Below are 14733 nucleotides of genomic sequence, written 5' to 3' on the forward strand. Positions count from 1 at the left end.
TATATCCTTGAATAGTTTCCATGAGATTATATTCTTTGTTCATGCTCCGTAATTGTTTACCCAATTTAACATGCTTTATGTATATTTGTCAGAAGAATATTAATGTTTTACTTCATGATTTCTACTGCTTTCCTAATCACTGCTTTCATTATTTCTGTTTAGTGTAACATCACCTCTGAACATCAGCAATGAAATCGGGTTGGAAAAAAAAGCAAATCCTGTATTATATCACAGTCTGGGGAGCATGATGGTTTCTGCTGTGTTAATTTACACTAAAATCCATGACCCGGGAGCCTGATTGATTGCCAAGGGCAGAAATCCAGCCCCTGGGCTAGTTTATTTTGTGAACTGTAGCCTCAGATATCGCTGCAAGCCACAATGATATTGATTTGATATACACTAGATGGCTCTTTATGCTCTTTGGGAAATTTATTGTGCCGAGTCAGAAACCCAGCAGCGGGGGAGAAGCTGCTCTTTAAATTGAAGAGGGCTATCACGGTTTGACCCCTGGGCCACTCAGGTTACTGAGTGGCCTGGGTGAGGCTAGGTTGGAGCAGACCCCGGGGACCAGGGCTCATCAGTTTTGAATGTCAAATCCCTTCAGAGGACCTGAGTTATTGCTAATAGGGACTTGCTTGGGTCTATGACATTTGGATGCCCTATAAGTTAAACATCATAACACTTTCTTCATGTCACAGTCCTTTAAATTATGGCTGAGCATTGTACCTCTGTTCCGGCCGCTTAGCATCAGACTGCTGCGCCATATGAGGCAACCTGCCTCCAAGGTGGAAGATCAGCACTGCCATTATCAGCCGAAGAGCTACAGCTGCACACAGCTCCCCTCACCTATAAATTAGCGGGCTTGTCATGTGAACTCCAATTGCGAGAACATTGTTGCCATCTTGTTTCTGCACAATAGAAACCCAGTGGCCTTTGGCAACTCACACAATAAAAGTTAGGATGCAATTCTGGTCTTGATAGCTTTTACTGTTTTTCTTGGGGGAAGCTATGCTTGGGCTGGGTAAAATATTGGCAGAAGGAGAAACATGACTCTTCATGGGCATCTTATGCATGAAATAGAAAAGAAATCATTTTTTGTTAGAACAATTTGCAACCATCTCTCCCCTTAGAGAGGGCTGTTATGCTTATAATTTCTAATTTCTGTTGGAAGATATTATTCCGTAACAGACTATTGTCACATTGGTAACAGATGTGTTGATCTATCTCAATTGGTTTATTATGACGAATTCCAACTTTAGAATTGCTAGAATACTCATGAGCACCTTATTACTTCAGTTCTAAAGAGAGACTCTGGAGGGTCATATCTCCAGAACAGAGTTTCATGACGGCAGCCTGGCTGTCTGTTGGAAATTTCCTGCTACTGGGGACTATAGGTATTAAAATGTAGAGCTGCACTGAATTCTCCTAATGAATAACCAATTAGGTCTTATTAGAAGCCATTGTGACCTTCTGTATTGGGGTGGATATTCAGAGTGGCTTAATGACAGAGTCACAAGCCAGTGACATCAATGGGGGTGTGTAAAGACAAAGCAAACAATGCCAAGTACGACCGCATACAGGCGTGTCCCTAATTGGCTTGTATGCTGTGATTCTAAAAGTCCTGCAAAATGGCCTCCTAAAAACACATTTACTATCACTGTGCCAACTAGGTTTTCTTGCGGAGATTCTGGGGAGATGCAAATGTCTAGATAGAAAGAGAGTGCATAGACAAACAGTGAAAATCGGAAAAAAACGCTATATCGAATGGGTGATATCATTAGCAGTAATGAGATATCAGAAGAATAATTCTGAGGGTAAGGGACTGGGGAGCTGTCCCCCAGGAAGGTGCTGCCCAGGAGGGAGCTTCCTGCTGTGCTGGCCCTGAAGGCCTGAGTCCCAGGGCTCTGCTGGGGAATGATGGGAATTGTCTGGGTGACTTTACCTCTGGCTGCTTTCATTACTTTACCTATGAAAGGAAATTAATAATCAACTTCCCAGCATGGTCATGAGGATAAAGTGCGACAAGGAATGAGAAGGACTACGTCCAGTAGAAAGATGTTTGTGAGGGTCAGTCGCGGAGTCCTGCCTTAGTCACCTCTGGCTGGGCGGCCCAAATGACAGAAATTGGTTTTGTCACAGGCCTGGAGGTTGCAAGTTTGAGAGGAAGGCGTCGCCAGGGCTGCCTCCTTCGGAGGTCTCTCTTCTTTTCTTGCCAACAGCTTTTCCTCTCTGTGTCTTTCCGTGTCATCCCTCGGTGCATGTCTGTGTCTTGATCCTTCCTTCTTATAAAGACCACTGGTGCACTGGTTTAGGGTCCACCCTCACGGCCTCATTCTAACTTAATGACCTCTTTAAAGACCCTACTCCAAATACAGTCCCATTTTGAGGTACTGGGGTCAGGTGTCAACATATGAATTTTGTGGTGACACAATTCAGCCCAAAGCAAGTCCTTTATGATAAGGTAGTATGGGCTGAAATCATGCTTCATACACAGCCTGCATCTGTTACTTTGTTTTATCTTTCTGATATTACTGTTGCTATATAACTCAGTTAGCCCATGTATTTATAGAAGAAACGGTAAATACATATGAGCAACAAGAGGAAATGAGACAAACAACATCTATGATTCTACCATGCAGAGAAAAACATTGTTAAACTTCTAGATCGCTCCTTCCCTTAGCATTTATACACACATAAATAAACTTTCAGCAAAATAAAATTATGCAATGGAGTAACCTGTTTCTTCTTTACTTGACACATTATTAACATGGTTCAGTGCCACTGCAGATAGAGATATATCACAATTTGTAATAATGACTGATGATTTTCATGTTTGGAGGAACCATAATTTATTTATCCAATCCCATAATTTTGAACATATCGAATGTTTATATGTTTTGCACTAATCAGCAGCGCTGCTTGACACACATTTTTTTTTCTTATGTCCTTGTGAATGTTTTCTGTTAATTCCTTGGGTTGTTTATCTGGGGTTTTAACTCCGTAAAGATAAGGAGTATACCTATCCTATAAGCCATCCATTGCCAGCATCTGCACGGTGTCCAGTATCCAGGGGCAGCTCAATCGATGTTTACCAAATGAGTGAATAAAGGTCACTTTCTAGATTGGAAAAATTTTAGTGTATGTATTAGTTGTCTTTGAAACATTCTTGGCATTAAGAATGCAAAAAAACAATGGAGTGTGGAAAACATTTTTATTCAAGAAACACAGTAACATTGTTTCTACCTTATCTAATTACAACCAATGGCCAGATCAAAGAGTTCTTTGATAGAGCAAATGGCATTTACGTAGGTGAGCATTGTGCCATAAAGGGACCATTTCTCAACTTTTTGTTAGAAATTTAGTGGATGTCTGAGATTTTGAATTCAAATAATCAAAAAAATCTCTCCAAGTCAAAAATGCTAATTACAAATATCAAAATTAGGAACTGACCATGAATAATGCATAATATCAACCCTTTACTACTTACTGGATTCTACCACCTGAGACACTCTACAGAAAAATGTTACGAGCCCACGGAACAACAAGAAAGCAGCTGTGAAAAGCTCGCCAAGCTGTACACTGGGGAGCTGAAGGCCACGCTGGAAGGCTCACACACAGGTTGTAGCCTCTGCCTTCCAGGAAGTCCTTAGGTGTGTCTATATAGCAGGGTGTTCCCCTTCTGGACCCAATTCATTGGATAAGTTCTCACATCTCACCTAGAGCAAAGATTCACTAAGTTGGCTGATAAAGTGTGTTATTTCTCAAATGGAGTCATCCAATTAAAGTTCACCCAAGAATGCAAACAAAAATCACTGAGCCAGTGAGGAAGTTGTTTGAGATGCTCAAGCCAAAGGGTCGTGGATTTAAATCAGCAGCAAGAGGTGGAATTGGGATTCTGAGGAGAAAGGACAAGCTGAAACTCAAAATAAGCAGAAGCTGGAGTCCAAAGGACAAAGTGGTTATGAAAAGAAACTGACGGAGCAGGTGCACAGAGAAAGCATCGAAGTCAGTAGAACGAGGTCATGATTGTAAGGAGGCAGGTGCCTTGGTTACCGCAGGCTTCCCTGCTTCATGCTCCATTTCAGGACCTATACACTTTTACACGACATAAGTGAAATGCAGAATTCTTTCCTGCAACCAGAAGAGTCTAAAAGCCAAAGCAAAATGTATGAGGACTATGCATGTGGTCCAGCTGAGTACCAAACATAATAATGAAATAACTGTGTGAGTGGATAAGAGAAACAGCTATGTAAGAACTGCTCAACAGCCCTAAGCAACTGTTGGGCATTCTTTTGTGTGTGCTTCTTTTATCCACTTACTTGGTTCCAAAGTATGTAGTGAGCACTAAAAATGTATAATCCCTTTGCCAAATGCTAGTAAATGTGGAACAGCACCACGCCTGCCCTGCAGAAGCTTCTATTCCAGAAGGATATGTGAGATGGGAAGAGCCACTGGCACATCCTGCAGTGGGCTGAAGAGAAGTATCCGGGAGAACTAGGGAAGCCCCTAGCTCAGGAGCTGCTCAGGGCTTCCAAAGCATAGCTGCAGGTCATAGCCAGGATTTGCCTGCTTCACAGCCCGACTCTGTGCACAACGATGTCAAAGAGCTCCTCTTATCATGTGCATTCACCTGTCTTCCTGGAGTTCAAAAGATTATAAAAGCCATGTGCTTTGCTACCTTCTTAGTTATTCCAACTGTGTTTTCTGACTTAACAATGCATTTCTTATTGAATTTCAATTGGAATGACTACACTAAATGTGGTAGGCTTATTCGATTAAACAAGAGCGATGGCTTCTATTTAAATCTTCATTAGGAACCGATAGATTAAAGGGGCCAAGTTGGTACACAGCATCTGTGGCAAATTCAGAAAATCCCCATCATGATGAGTAATGTAGTAGAAAGCAGTCCCACGCTTGAGCTACCATGGGTGATATTCCAACTCAGTATACACCGGACTCTGTTTCAATTCAAAAGTAGCTCAAAAATGTAATGAAGAAGTCATAAAGGTCCCTCAGGAAACATCAGCTTTAAGGGGCTTCATTTGAAAATACAGAGCTCCTCGACCTACAATGAGGTGAAGTCCTCATAAACCTATTGTAAGTTCAAAGTGCATTTAATGCACTTCCCTCACCGAACATTATAGCTTTGCCTCACCTACCTTAAGCCTGCTCAGAACACTTCCATTAGCCTACAGATGGCAAAATCATCGGGCAACACAGGCCACCATAGAGGACCAGGTGTTTACCCTTGTGCTTGCCTGGCTGCACTGCAAGAGAGTATAGAAGCACTTTCCATTGATGACATTGCTTTCCCATCAGCATCAAGGAAAAGAGAAAAGGTCACTTGTATCTTCATAAGTCAGAGATCATTGTGTACACTCTAATACAGGTATCATTTATTTACTCATTTGTAAAAACCTAATGAAACTAATTTTGAAATTCTAAAACTGTTTGAAATATTGAGAAGCTTTTTCAATAGCTTTCACTTAATATTGGTATTCATGAAACTATATAATTGAAAACAGAAGTTGGACAGGCAGGTGCTCATGGATGTCTCAAACGCAACTTGCTCCCCACGGCAGTGGCCTGGGTGCTCAGTGAGGAGAACGGGCGTGAAGGGCTTGTCCTCCCTTAACCTGAACAGACCCGGCTTTCAATCCCATTTCCGCTATGTGAGCAATAGGGCATCCTCATATGATTCCCAGGATCTCAGTTTCTTTATTTATAAATGTATTACCTGCCTTCCACCATCTAGAATTAAATGAGTCCTCACAGATCTGGTCTCTTGCACAAAATGCAGTCCATTGCTGTGCTCCTTTCCAAACTCCCAAGAAATGTGAGCCAAAAAAAATAATTTATATCTTGAAGATTTTCCAGTTATAGCAAGTGTTGCGTATACCTCCACATGCACTCCAAGTCATGTGGCAAGAGACAAAGTCTGTTTGTCAATTGCACACAGTTACTCTTCCTTTGCTGTGCTGACCTCATTGATTTTAGAATCCAGCACAATGCTCTCCGGTTAATGTTGTCAGAGATGAAAAATATGATCATGAGGAGGCAGATTGCCTAAGAAATGCACATCCCAAAGAGATACCAATGGTGGTGGAGAGCACTGCCTCTCGCTGAGTCCTTCCAGCACAGACCGAAAAGCTGAAGACCCTGGCACACGAACACCTGTGCTGTGCCTGGAATAATGCTCTAAGTTAAAGCAGAAGAGGGCATTTTCAAATAAGAAAACCCTTTGAGATCAAAAGACTGGAATCTAGGAAGGAAAACTACTTAACTAGGGTCAGACAGTTACCAGCAAATCAAGATTACAAGGAAAGTTTCTCAGTCCAGCGCAGCATGATGCTGGAGCAGTCAGTGGTGAAGCATGAAGGGCCACTGACCTTCCACAGGGAGAAAAGGAGGTACTGACAACATGGCTCAGAATCTTCTCGCTGCTTTTCAGCATCTGCACTGATATTGTCAAGCTGCCCTCATGGTCACTGTAACATCTTTGCACTTCTGGGTACAAAGTGGTCACAGTGCTCACAGGGTCCCAGGACACCCACCGTCTGAAGCCGTGTTGCTGTAACTGCAATTACACTGCATTGGTGGACCATAAAGAAGGTAGACTTTGCACTGGCTCTGTCTCATGCATCGGAAAGTTTGCAAGCAGAAAAGCTTGTTTAGGGGACCAGAAGTTATTTCCAGCAGAGGAAAGGAAAGCAGGGAAAAGGGAGGTAGTATACAGACAGTAAAAACACAGATTCTACCTCAAGGCAATGGTGTGTGGTTGAGAGCCCAGGAGGATGTCCTCAAATGTGCAGATACACACAGAGATATGATTAAACCACACGCTGCTATGGATAGGTGGGGAGGCTGGGGGCAGTTACTGAATCACGATCACGACTACCACTGTAGATGAATTCACAGATAGTTGCCAAGAAATTGAGAGTCCAGTTAGTGGGAATCTCCAATCCGTCTGACATATCCAGTCTCCAAGATCAGTGATTGATATGCTCCTGGGAATTCTCATTCATTCTGAGTGTCGAGTGGATCCTGGAAATGTGTATTTTTAGAAAGCTCCCCAGGGAATTCAATGCACACCTCAGTGAGGAAGTCATTCCCAAATTATGATTCACCTGTAAAATTTTTAGTTTTCACGTGTTACTCCTATATGTAAAATATAAATAACAACCTTAATGATCTTTGCAAGGACCAGTGGTAAAGCCCTTGGGGCTCCTGGCACATGCTGCCTCTGGGTGAGATAGGGTGACAGCTGCCACCTCACCACAGCCATGATCCCATAATGAACACAGTCAAGCCCATGGCATCAGCTGAACGTTCAGGAAATGCAGATACGAGCAGAGGCTGGAGGTCAGGCAGCACTACATTCACACCCCGGCTCTCCTATTGGAAGGCCTTAAGCAACGTCTCCATCTCATTATCACACCCTGACAGTGGTCAGCGCAGGAAATATTTCACGTTTAAGGCTGTCCAATCAATGAGGCCATGGGGAGTCACTGAATGAAAAACAAACTGGGAATGCTGTTATTTTGGAGATAATACAAAATCAAAAATACAAATTGGACACAATTGTTGAAGAACAAGGAGACTGGACAGGTGATTGGAAACATCTGCTCTTTGTGATGGGGTGGGGGACTGCGGATAGGGTCAGACTCGGGAGTTGAACACAGGCTTTCTTTTGGAAGAGTAGAATTTAATGGGGCGCTGCTCACAACATGGTTCTGAGATGAGTAAGGATATAACGTGGAGACTTCAGATCTGATGTTCAAGAACTCGGTACGTGAGAATCAGCTCCTCAGCTCCCAATACATGAGTCTCCAACCTGAGCTACTCCCTTGGGTGCATTTTTATATTTTTTTTACACAAAGAATCTGTTTCCTCCACAACTGCACCCAGCCTGTTTACACATGTAGAGGGAGAAATAATCTCTTTCTTATGAAGAGAATGGCTCAATTTCAAATTGTCTTATAATTCAGGGATTAATCACAGAATGCTTCTGTTTTTGAACACTAATAGGTGCCAGTCATTCTAGGAGAAGAGATTCACGTCTCAATATGTAATTCATAGAAACTCTGGAAGGAAGAGCAACTGTAAAATAAGAGAAATGTTGGAGAAGAACATGAAGTGAGAGCAGGATGAGCCATGCTGGCCCCTGACAGATTTGCTTTTTATCGTGGATGGTGTGCCCCAGCTTCTGAGTTCCCTAATTAGGAAGATCACCTGGAGTAGTGCAACAATAAGAGACTTTAAAGCCATTTCTGCAGGGATTCCCATGGAGAAAGCCTGGTTGTGGGGAAAGGTGGTTTTTACAAGGATTAGGAAACCGGGCTGAGGCTGTCAAAGAAATCCATCCCTAATTCTCTAACCTGGAGGGACTGTTGGAGCAGTCCTGGCTCCAGCTCCAGAGTTTCTAACTCATCTTGTCTGGGTGTGGCTGGAGAATCTGCATATGTAAAAATGGTCCCAGATGATGCTGATGCTGCTGGTACCTGGACCACACTAAGAACCACCTCCATAAGGCCCACTTTTAGGAAAAAATGAAATCTGAATTATTGCCAGTGAAAAGAAGGTTTCCGATGACCTCACCTATGCAGGGCAACCTAGGACACTTTTGCTTTGCGCCTGTCATGTGGAGCCAGGCCTTCTCTCTCCTCCCTGCCCAACCCTCAGAGCTCTCAAGACATGGACCTTGCTCCCTGCAAGAAAAACAGGAAATCTGAGAAATGAACTCACAGAAAATCATGAGTGAATTCATAATGAAAACACATATCCCACAGATATCTGCATGGTATAAAGAGAGTGCACAGCACTGAAGTCAACGTGTGTTTCTAATGGTGCAATTCCTGGCTGAGGAGCAGAGAGACGTGAGACTCAGAAATGTCCCTTTACTCCTCTAGGAAACACACACACACATAAGCCCCTAACGTGAACCCACACATGGCGTGCTCAAGTGCTTGCCATTTATTCATTTGTATTGTCCTTTCCAGTCTTTCAGAAACCTTTGACTAAAAAGCACATTTCCGCCTTAATTTAATGCACCATTGTGACGGTGCTTAAAAGTAGTTTTCCGGATAAAATGTTATGTGTTTAGGCCACAACGTGATGCATCTTGAGAATGTGATGCGTCATTTTCCTCCATCAGCCCTTACTTCTCTTCCTTATGGAGGACAATTTCTCCCTTTCATCAGCTCTGTGTACCTGGCCCTCTTCCAGAGGCAGAATAGGGCTGGGGGTGTGTGGTGAGTGCATCCGGTGTGCCAGGCACTGTCCTGTCTCCTGTCCTGGAGATGCGACAGGCATCCAAGCTTGCCCTGCATGGGTGAGGTCATCAGGAACATTTGTTCCACTGACAAAAGTCCAGATTTTATTTCTCCCTGAAAAGTGGGCCTTATGGAGATGATTCTCAAAGTATGGTTCAAGTACCAGCAGCATTAGCATCGGCCGAAACCATTTTTAGGGGATGTGCAGGTGGACTGTCCGTGTGAGGACCCAGCAGCAGAGAGGCCAGCCCAGGGCCACAGAGACAGTCCCCAGAACCCTGGCCAGTGGGAAATTTTTCTTCCTTTACTATGGGAAAATGACCAGTCCCCAAAGCCATGTTGCTTCTAACAGACAGAAACCTCCTTTGGCAGCTCAGGCACTGGTGGCTCTGTCCTGTGACTCGGTATTGAAATCTCTGAAATAAAATCATGCTGCATTTCATTGGTGGACACATAAAAGGCTTTCTTATTTGCCTATATTAACATAATTTGCATTTTGGATACAAATTCACATTTCTATCATTAGTATTAATTCCTCTGTTCCATATTTGGAATGAGATTTACCTATATGGAAAAAAAAAGTTATATAAAATATTTTATTTTTTTTCTTTAAATTATGCTAATGAGTTTTATACTTGTAATTGGTATATTTGCTCTTAAACTCTGAAATACCAATGAAACACACTTTTCAGGAAAATAAATTTCTAAAATGCTAAAATTGCTACACATTAAACCGTAAGAAAGCATATTAAGTGAATATTTGGAGTCTGTCTGGATAAAACCTGAAAGCATGGAAATTAAACCTTTAGGCCTAAAATTTAACATAACTTAAAAGCTCTCCATTAGAGTTAGACTAACAGTGTTTTCTCAAGTTGGCTTTTGGAAACTCCTTTAAAGCTTGAATTGTGAAGGGAAAAAATATTCCCAAAAGAAATACAGAACTTCAGGATAATTATAATTTTTAAGAAAGATTCACTGTCAAGCTGTATGAAGTTCTGCATTTCCTGTTAAAGACTGCCCCAATTTAAAGAGAAACACTAGTTCTTGGAAAACTTGGCTCTTTAAAATAGTCCCTAAAGTTGAATTATTCAATAAAACATGACTGTGTTAACTTTTTTGTAATTAAGATACTTCTTATATTCCCTGACTTTTGCTTTGTTTACATTAAAATTTTGCCCAGAATGCAATGGCATTGGAAGAAGCTATTTCAGATGCAGATATTTCATCTTGCCCAAATGAACAGCAGCTTGAAGGCAGGTGGGCACAGGTCCAAGGTATGATGAGACCCACAAGGGCCCAGTCTTCCCTGAATTTGCAACAGGATCCACCACCTGTTTATAAAGGAAATTTTTCTTCCTTTGCTATGGGAAAATGGGCTCCATTTTCATAACAATAATACAAGGTTTGGGCTCAGAGAATTTTCTAACTAGATACAAATGGTAAAACGACACTTTTTCAGTAACAGAAAGATTTCTGATGAAATATGGACCAACAAAAAAATCCTACTCACTATTGAGAGGCTACATTTGTGGGTGTCTATTTATTTGGATGATTATGTTCTAAGTCTATCAGATTTTCAATGTACAAAACTGTCACTGTTGAAGAATATGCGATTAGATCTTAACTACATAAACCTGTCCACACATCTCCAAGAAAATATACCAAAAGAAAAGTCAGTTCACCCAAGAGCTTACCATATAAGGTGAGGCATGGGTTAGAAACGGAAAAATTACTACTAATGTTCTATATACATGCTGCTCCTTAGGAACAGACTTGACTTTCAGCTGATGGCTTTCTGGCAATAAATCATTAGCCCTTACCTGTTTTTACCCGTTTCTGGCAAAATAACTGTCTTGCTTGACTTTAACCTTGAGATGACATTTCTGGGTTTGGAGGCCCATTTCCTCAACACGCTCATTGCTTCCACCTAATCTCAGCTGTGGAGCCTGACTTCTCCCTTGTCTCAGACACTCAGGCTGGCACCTTCACCCTGCCAGCCAGCTGGCTTCAAACCCGCTGGTGCTGGCTACATCATCTCTCCCTTCTCTCTGGGTCTTTCTTGAGCACCTATATGTCTGAATCATGATGAAGAAAGACAGTGGTTCAAGCCTCCTGTCGAATAACCAGCCTCCCACAGAGATTCCCAGAGCTCCTTCTGTACGTCCCCTCCACCTGTGACCCTCCTCCTGGCCCATGTTCCCTTTGGCCAGCCGTGGCTTATCACTCACTGCCAGCCACAATGCATGTGGAACTGAAAATGATGCTAATTTTTACTTGGTCTTGAAAGCATCTGCATTGATCTGATGAATACCGTATTGCCTAGCAGTGGTTTAATCAACTTTCTTCTTCAGCAACGGACTGACGCCCCATTAACACTGACATCCTCCTTACAAGGCAGCATTTGCTTAGAAATCTGGGGTCAATATGAACACAGTCACTCAATTTTCTTTTCTTTTCTTTTTTTCCCTTTTTTTTCTTTTCTTTTTTTTTTTTTCTGAGACGGAGTTTCGCTCTTGTTACCCAGGCTGGAGTGCAGTGGCACGATCTCGGCTCACCGCAACCTCTGCCTCCTGGGTTCAGGCAATTCTCCTGCCTCAGCCTCCTGAGTAGCTGGAATTACAGGCACGCGCCACCATGCCCAGCTAATTTTTTGTATTTTTAGTAGAGACGGGGTTTCACCATGTTGACCAGGATGGTCTCGATCTCTTGATCTTGTGATCCACCTGCCTCGGCCTCCCAAAGCGCTGGGATTATAGGCGTGAGCCACCGCGCCTGGCCAGTCACTCAATTTTCAATTGCATCTCTGATTCTTCAACAGGAATATTTTTCCGCTGCCCCCACAGCCTGAGCCACACAACCCTGACAAGTGGCAGGCACTGACAACTATATTTTGAGGCTTTATGTGACTTTGTTTCTAAACATTTTTTTCTTTGTAGTAATGTTTCATTCATGGGTGAGAAAAGCCATTTTTGATAACGAACTTTGAGCCCGTGGCTGAAGAGAAAATTTAGAAAATACTAGTTTATAGTGATGGTGATTTAATTACTTTTGATAAAACTAAGCAAATTGTAGATTCACTTAAAATAGTTAAGGGCTACAAATGATGTATTGAAACATATCTTACATTTTACCTTACAATATTCTTACAATAGTGAGAATGTAATGTTTAAATAAAAGCTCCTGTAATAACAAAGACACTATCACAGTAGAGAAAAAAGACTCCTTTAATAAAGTTGAAATTTTTGCTCTTTGCAACCTCACTTTTTACATTTAGTGACAAGATTTTTTTTTAATGTCACACATTGTAAATTAAAAGAATTTTTAAGGGGTGGAAAACCCCATGATGGGGTGCAGACTCTCTGACACCCACGTGCGAGTGTGGAACTAGATAATTATTCAGGCCTTCTCAGCATTCTCTCGTGTTGTGTGAGTTATAATTAGGGCTCGCTATTAGAAATGAGGTAGTAAAGTCTCCCTGAAGAATGGCTGAGTTTGTATGCCAAAATATTGGACTATAAGGGCTACTTTTTGTTGGGTTTTTATTATAACATGTGCTACATTAACTCACTCACTTTTAAACACTTTTTCCCCTCTATTTGGAGGTTGCCCAAACATTTTTAAGTTGTTTCCTCATTTTTACTGATTATAGGAAAACCTCAATCATGTCCCCAAACTCACATTTGAATGATAATAAAAAAAATCATATTTTACTACTACAGTGTTGGCAGGAGGTTAAAATATCACTTTGAAAAGCACTTATTCACTTATTTTTATTTTTCAGGAATCACAAGGCAGCCTGGCTGAACTGAGACATGTGGTTGGTTTTAACTTCAATTTGTTTTATTTGAAAAAAAAAAAAAAAAAAAAAAAGCACACACACCTTAATTTGGTTCTTAGAGCATGCAACTTAAATAGGTCCATAAAAATAAACATGAGGCAAGCTCCACTGAATTTTGGGGTCTAGGGCAAAATCTTAAAGGTAAAGAAAAAAAACTCAGAATCTTCAGATACCCAAAAGGTTGTTGGCTGCAGAAGATAGAGTTTGCATGGACTTTTTTGTTCAGCTCACGTTAGTGGGAGCAACTCGTGATCACCAAGGAAGCTTGGATTTTTCTAAATACTAGAATCTACTTCTGCTCTAGAGAGGCAATGAAGGAGAGCTGCCTGAGATAAATCAAGGGTGTCATGTCTGAATTCCTCCTCCTACGTGGCCCCTGGGTTTCCGGGCTCCGTGTGGACAGAGCCGTGGGAATGCATCTCTGATCTGGTGGGACTGAGGATGGGAGGGTGTTTCTGAAGCTCTGTAGAATCAACAACAGTCAGGAAAAAATGAGAATTCATTGCATTTTTGTGTTTTCTGTGACTCTGCATCCATCCCAGAGTCCTCTTCATGTAGGTCCTCCTAGAAATGTTAAATGCGGGTAGAAGCCACGTTGAAACAAGCTCAGTCAGTGCAACATGGTGAACTCCCACTGTAACCTTTTCTTTCTGTAGCCTTTCTTCTCCAACCCTCACCTCCTCTCCCATCCCAAGCAGATCTCAGCATCCACCCCTGATTGCCAGTCTCCATAGCTCTTGCATATTTAAGTCATAACATTTGTCACAGGATATTTGAAACTTTCAAGTACACATCCACGTTCTCGCTGGACTGTGGGCTTCTGGGAAAAATGGTCCTTAATAGGACACATGCTCAGGTCTGTACTCTCTTAATCCATAGCAGACACTCAACACAGGGTTGCAGGGGAAAAACAAATGGGAAAAATTAAAATTCAAAAATGATGATCCCACTGGTAAAGCTTGTATATTTTCATAAGCAAATTAAGTAAAAAATTATACAGATACACCATAACCTTATGCCATATTTAAAAAATAGTCCAATGAGTATTTCCATTCCCTGGTATGATAAATCTTGTCTTCTAAGTTTCACATTGTTAACTTTTTGAGGTATCCTACTGTCGGAAATATTTTCAGTTTAGCAACTCAGTGGTTGAGACTTCTACAGATTTATTTTTTATCACAATAGTTTTAGAGATTACTGTCATTACCCAGGAGCCACTGCAGGTCAAATGCCATGAGTACATAAAATCCCTGCAAGAATAGCACATACAGGACTGGAATTCCCAGAACGTGGCATCTATGAAAGAAGGCCGCAACCCCTCGCTGTTCCCCTGGCACTACACGAGAGCCTGACACACAGGGCAAGCTCTGTAAATATACGCTGAATAAGTGCTGTACTGCTGCAGAGCTGAGCTCAGAGAATGTGTTTCCTCTGCAGTTCCCAAGTGCGGCAGAAGCACTTCCTGCTGTCCAGCCCCGTGACCCGGAGCTCAAGGCTAACTCAAGTGAATTCCTGGAAAGGTAACTGGCCCCATCAGCTTTTCGGAACTTTTAGGGGTGCTGAATTACACAGTTAGCTCTAAGACTTGCTTATTGTCATTTCTAAAGTTAATTTTGCTCTTAG

The sequence above is a fragment of the Saimiri boliviensis genome, chromosome 1 (genome assembly GCF_048565385.1).
Source record: "Saimiri boliviensis isolate mSaiBol1 chromosome 1, mSaiBol1.pri, whole genome shotgun sequence".
In the NCBI taxonomy this organism is placed as follows: domain Eukaryota; kingdom Metazoa; phylum Chordata; class Mammalia; order Primates; family Cebidae; genus Saimiri; species Saimiri boliviensis.